This window comes from Coptis chinensis, chromosome 9, assembly GCF_015680905.1.
Source record: "Coptis chinensis isolate HL-2020 chromosome 9, ASM1568090v1, whole genome shotgun sequence".
Classification (NCBI taxonomy): domain Eukaryota; kingdom Viridiplantae; phylum Streptophyta; class Magnoliopsida; order Ranunculales; family Ranunculaceae; genus Coptis; species Coptis chinensis.
The window spans coordinates 22,594,156-22,601,164 of record NC_141464.1 but is presented as its reverse complement, the minus strand read 5'-3'; the positions used below and the strand labels follow the sequence as shown (position 1 = coordinate 22,601,164).

General features: G+C 35.9%; 1 pseudogene; it reads left to right on the top strand.

The window, feature by feature from the left end:
- Positions 1 to 1,099, top strand: LOC147475224 (subtilisin-like protease SBT4.3 pseudogene; annotated as a pseudogene).
- Positions 1,100 to 7,009: the final 5,910 nt, after the last annotated feature.

Genomic DNA, 7,009 nt, shown 5'->3' with positions numbered 1-7,009 from the left:
ATGGTAGAATCTCTTCTACTGGCTTTTGTCAGCAATAAGAAGTTGTTTGTTGTGTGGCCACAACGCAAAATTATTGGGGCAAAGTTCTATAATGCTGATGGAAATTTCACCGGGGAGGAGAAATCCCCACGAGACACAAATGGGCATGGAACTCACACTGCATCCATTTTAGCAGGACGTGAAGTGGAAGACGTAAGCTTCTTGGGGATCGCAAAAGGAACTGTAAGAGGAGCTGTTCCATCTGCTAGAATTGTCGTGTATAAAGTGTGTTTCCAACAAGAGTGTCTTGATCATGACATTCTAGCTGGATTTGACGATGCAATTGCTGATGGAGTTGATATCATATCCATTTCACTTGCACCCTTTAGACAACCTGTAACGTTTTCGGAGGATTCCATTGCAATAGGGGCATTTCATGCCATGCAGAGGGGAATACTTGTATCTGCTTGTCCTGGAAAGTATGGACCACATTTGAAGACTCTAAGGAATGATGCACCATGGATACTAACTACTGGCGCAAGCACCATCGACCGCCAGATCATAAGCAAAGTAACACTGGGCAATAATATGATCCTTGAGGCAAGTTCAAGTTCCATCATTTGGTTGTCTAGTAGAAGTTCAAATTTATTTTCAACATCCTCGAAAGTGTGATACATCTCATCTAGAACACTTCAATTTTATTAGGGACTTGGAGTCAACGATTTTGTAACGACCTCAACACTCACTCCTCTGATATTTGGGGGCAATGCTACAATTAGCACAGTTGACGACGGCTCAAGGTAATAAACCATATCAGAATATTAGAACTGCTGTACTTAACTTTCATTCCTCAAATCAACTTGACTTATTTCTATTACATATATCCAGGTGTGTTCTTGGTAGCTTGGATAAAAAACTGGTGGAGGGGAAAATAGTTCTCTGTGGTGAACTTGGCGATGCTAGAGGTCCTCTGGAAGCTGGTGCTCAGGGGACGGTTATGGCAACTAATATTACACAAGATGATGCGGGCGGTTATCCTCTACCAACTACTGTTATTAGCAATATTCCTGATCTTCTAAGAATCGCGTTATACTTACGTACTACCAGGTTAGACTGTTAAAGAATGGCTTAATGTAAACTTGCTACTGCTACACTTTTGGGTTACTAATGAAGCTGCAATCATCTTTTTATTCCTTCAACGGACTACTTTACCACAAATCTAAGTTTTTTAGACACAAATCTAAACGTACTAAAATAAAAAGTGAAGACTTTTGTCCTCTGTTTGATCAGAAGAGCTTTATCTGTTGATTCAATCAAAGAATAAAGTACAGTGTAGCAAATACAGAGGGAGGTCGATACTATCTACCCAAATCGGCCTTGGTGATACTTAAGAACAAATGCTTGCGTTCTTAAGTATCCTCAACTTGTACTTCACTTTTTTTTTTAAATCTCTAGGGAGGCTTGTACAAAGGGAGTCTGAATATGTGTTTATGGTGTGTTTCACTACTTGTTACCCTCGGTTAAGTCAAACTGATTTTTATTTGTATTTTTCTTGATGTTGTAATTGTTGTGAATAGAATATGATTTGAATTGTTTTTCCTTTTGCACTTGACTTGTGATATATTTAAATTTTTTATCGTGAAGCAAAATGTTCGAGGCCATTTTCCATATTTTAAAGGACAGCACATCTCTGGAACTGACTATAACGAGCTACTAGCTTCTTATCGAGTTAGACAAGGTAATTATTATGAGGTCTTAAAGTTCATGATGTTCAAGCAGATGTTTAATACTCCTTTACGTAATGCAAAGATTTCCCTCGAAGTTTACATATCCCACTCAAACACATCCGAAATCGAAAGTGGTAGTAGAGGACTTGTAGTCTGGAGGAGGTAAGAGTGTATGACGATGATCAACATTATGTTGTTTTCACCTTTGACATGTGACCATTGAATCAATGCTGTGGGATGTTGCATTTGCAGGCTTGGTCACCTTTTGCTCTTGGCCTAATTATTGCAACCTACAGGGAGACTGACACAAATTATAGAAACTCAAATCATCCGCTTGACTTCTTGGTTAGTTGTTCCTCTAAACTTAGATAGTATATCTAGTTTAAGTGGTTTTGCATTCAGTAAAAGTATTAACTTAGAATTATTAGTATAAAAAATAATACTAGAATTTTCATAATGGATCCAGTTATAATCCTTTATCTGCAGTTTTACTAATGGAAGTCAAAATTTTCTAGGGTTTCTGCCATTTAACTGAGAACATCGCTCGAGAGGTTAATGATGTTAACTTCCAAGTCCCAACGATGAAGGTTAGACTGTTATTTGACTTATTTCATCATATACACTTGTATTAGCTAAGTGTTGTCTAAAAAGTCCTGTACTACCCAAAGTGGTAATAATCATCACTGTTACATTCTTGGTATTAAAATAATACTCAGTTGTTGACTTGGATTGCATGGTGATAAAACTGTTGGCGGGTGGTATGATAGGGTACTAGTACTGTTAACTTGGATGGCCTTTGGGGGTCTCTGTATTTCTTGTATTGTACTGTATTTACTGTTCTTTTTGCTTACCTGTGATGGGCGTGGGGTGATGTGTTCTTCCCTAGTGGGATGACTGTATTAGGGGTTTAGGTGGGGGTCTTGGTCTTGTTTAATTAGCTACTGGCTAACTACTTAAGTATTAATGTAATCCTTTTTGTTTATTCTAATGAATTAACTTTCATGGATAAAAAAAAGGAAAAAGTGTCTTTCACTTGATTTGTGTTCTTCACGTACCTAGAGGCCGTACTCTGAGGCGTTTTGCCCTAGAGCTTTTAGTGGTCAACATAACAATCAACTGGTATGTGTAGCTCAATACGTGCACAACAGTGAGCACTCTAAGCAAACATGCCAAGATTCAGGTATTGTTCTCTGTTATGCCTATTTAAAGCTACACCATCATATTGAGCGTGTAGCTGATTCATCTGAAAATGTTAGAGGCAGCTCTGTTCTCCAAACTTGCAAAGATATAATTGCCGCTTTTGATAATCTTCGAAAAGCAGATAAGTAAGTCTAACGAATGGTTTCATGTTCTAATTATTGTACACTTAAATTGGTTGTATGGTCTTTGATGTTGAAGTATGTAGTTGAGTATAAAATCCCTAATTCAATTTCATTTTTTTTAGGGCCCTATGCAACCGGTGGGCCTATGCAGACAGGAAACAATGAGTATTCATGCAATGCGCTTCATGCGAGATTAGGTTTTTTATTTGGATTTGGATTAGGATTAGGATTATTAAATTTATATGTATTAGATTGGAAATACGTTATTTACTTCATTATGTTTTATGATTAAGTACAAATATATATTGGTTATCCAAGGGAATGAATGGAATTAGTACTTTATGAATGCTACTTGAAGTTTAATTGATTATATTGAGGAGTGTAGTCTATTACAGGTCAAATTCTATGGTCTATGGGGAATGTTTTCATTTATTAGCACTATTTTTTTTTTTTTTTTTTTTTTAAGGATAAAAAAACAATCACAGTTTTAACAAAACTGTCATGAATAGGTGACTTGTTTATGACGGTTATTAGATGAATACAGCACTGTTTTTTCCAAAACGTCACAAAAGAGTTGATTTTTTGTGACGGTTTTATTTATTTGTTACTGTTTTATACGTAGAAATAGTCTAGTCTGGAACAAATATTTGTGATGGTTTTGAAAAAAAAAATGACTCTCACTCGGTCACGGTTTTGGAAAAAAAAAAAAACAGTAACAAAACTTTTTGTGACTGTTTTTAACAGTGATATAAAGCCTTTTTTCTTGTAGTGATGGAGTAGAAACAATGAGAAGTCATAATGAAACAAAACCAATTTACTCTAGATGCCTCTTTTACCAAAAATAATATGAAAGAACAGTTCCAAGTATACGCATTTAATAGTATTTATGGGTGTAACTTGTACCGCTATACTGGTGTTAACTAATGAAGAAGGTCTCTATCTAAGTGTTGCGAAAAAACGTGTTTTTTGCTAGGTTGTCAAAAACCCATTCATCTACTAATGAAGAAGGTCTCTATCTATGTATTGTAAATCAATGCCCTAATGAAGAAGCAATACCAGCTAAATGAAATTCAAACGTGGCAAGCTGCCACTCTAAATTTGGGTTATAGTTTAAGTTTCCTTCTTCCCTTAAGAAAAGGAGGGGAAAATGTTGAATATGTCGAGTCAAAATAAAATGGGTAAAATTGTAGACTCTAAGTTCTTTCACAGAGGATAAAAAAGAATTATGTCCATCCCTGCCCACGAAAAATGGTGAATAATTGATTAGGAAAATTTAAAAAAGCTCAAAACATGGGTATATGGCAATATGATATAACGTACAGAGATGATGTGCTTAATATGTTGGCAATCGCTAATCGTTAGTTAAAATGTATCCAAAGTGCTTTATGCATTATGAAAGGAAATGGGTAACAATTCTTGAAAGCAAGTAATATCTTCCTACAATTTCACCCGTTCGTAGGACTGGTGTTGGTCTCATGGACTTCCTATAAGTTGCAAGAGATACTCATATCTATCCAAGATAGTAATATGCGTTCTTGTATCATATGGCACCCAGTTTGTCGACTTGTCAATCTTAGTTTCACATAACAAAAGTTATGGCTGCAACATACAAAAATAATGTTATAGTAAATAACTATATGCAATGGGCAACAACATATATGGTAGCCCAACTCACTTATCTATAATCCAACATAATTGAACATATACTTAATGTTCCACATTTGGAAAATGTGCCATTCCAATAACCCCAAGTAGGCAGGACTATATAGTTTCTAATAGTAAAACGCAATACCAAACTTGGCATCAAATAAAGGAGATCAAAGTTAAAATATTAATACCAGAATTTCCACTTGTTAGGTCTTCATACACAGTTACTCCATAAATTTGGTACTGCATCAACCACCATAATTTTCCCCTAATTTGTTACTCCATAATTTTCCCCTAATTATCTTGAGAACAACCACCATGGTAGATTATAATTAGTAAATATTTGCACCACAACCATCTTCAATCGATATCATGTCAAAGAATTCTTATGGAAGAGTAGAAACAAAAGCCACACAAAACGAAAGAGGTTGCAGTAAATGGTAGTATACGATTAGGTAGAGTATTGACTGTGGTGGCAGTAAGGGGTGGGTTGTAGAGGACTGGGATAATGATTCGTTAAAAATGCAGGGAATATATTAGCATTGTTTCTGTCTTTAACAACATACAAATACTTTGAAATGTATATGATGGGTATAGTGAGTAATATGAGCGATCTCCCTTTTCTCTAATGAGGTTAATGGCTCATGTAGATATTTTACCTACACTGTAACGGATGCAAGTCCCCATAAATCTGAAGGGCACCCAATTGCTTGTTTTTCCTTCCGAAAAAGCAAATATTGCTTTATATAACTCTTTCCTGATAAGATTGGCGGGAATGGAGGAGGCACTTTGAGAAATGCATATGAAAGTCAGATAAAGAATTCTCAAACTATGTTAAAAATAACGAATGATAGTCATAATATAATGGCTCCATCGAGTAGCATCAAATTAAAAATCGGAAGTACACTCAACAAAAATACTCCAAATATTAAAAAACAACTGCTGAAGCAAAATTGTAGAGGCAGCCATTAAGTAATCACAAACATTTCCCAGGGGAGGGTGCAAAAGTCTGTCTCTGACTCTCCTCAAACAGCTTACGGAATGTCTTGCTTATGATTTTCCCTTTGGCATCATGAGTCTTCACTACCATATTAGGAACTTCCAGAAGCATAGCACATATCAGATGGACAGCCTCCAAAAGCTCGAGATTTATGTGTGTGGTAAGACATCTGATTCCTTGTTTCCATAATTTCCTGCTTTCGAGTTTTGTAATGGCAGTCGCAATCTGAGACACCTTGATGAAGCAGCTTCTTAATACTTTCATCAGCATATAACTCAAAAAGGATCCATTTTTGGATATAATAATGGAAAATCATTTTTTTGGATATAGAAAATCATAAAAAGAATATGAATACTGAAAAGAAGAAAAGAAGGAGAATACTACATCAAGGAATGAAGGTAATCACAGTTACTGTGTAGGGAGGAACTGATAATTTTGGGAAGAGAAGAAACGGCCAATGTTTAGAATACGTAGAGAAGAGAAAAATGAGATTTAGAATACGTAGGGTTTTCCAAAAAAAATTTGGTGTTTTAAAAAGCCGAAAACTTCTAATATGAAATTGGGCGACATTTACTTTGTATTGGGGAGGTGATTATAATTTGAGAATAAATTAAGGAGAATTAAACAAATGCGGGGAGGTGTTTCTAATTATTAATCCCTCCTTATTTTTATAAGCCACTAATATTGCTCCGGGTGCAAAATAGAGCGATATGGTGAGGAGAGAGAATGTGCGCGAGCTTTTATATATCTAAGACCATTAATACTGAGTAGTGGGAAATGCTCCCAATGACCCACGTCAGCCCTTTTTTTTTCTCTGAGACTGACACATCATATTTTTCTTAAAAAAAGTAAATCTACGCCCTTTTTTTGCATATTTCAATTGTTCGTAACCCAAAATAGATAAAAACTCCATTCTTAAATCTTATCTCTATTCTTAAACAAAAGGAATCCTCAAAAAGTGAGAGCTAAGTAGTAAAACTTCTCTCTTCCTCTTATCTCCATTCTTAAACAAAAAGAAACCTTAAACACGACATCTGATAGTCCAGAGTTACCAAAAGATACTGCTCTAATAGGTTTTTGGAGTGCTTCCTGGAAAAATAATCCAGACCCCCAATATGGTGCTGAGAGTCCGACCTTAAGAATGAAAGCCTAGCAGTAATCAAGAGGATAAAGCTCATGAGAAGCCACCCACTCTCGGTGAGATGACTCTCGAAGATTTCCTGGTAAGGGGTCTTCTGGCGATAAAGCTGCAGCACCTGTTAGCAAATCACAAATGCTTTTTCAGCAAAACTGGGAAAAACAGAGAAATAGATAATGATGGAGAAGGAAAGAGT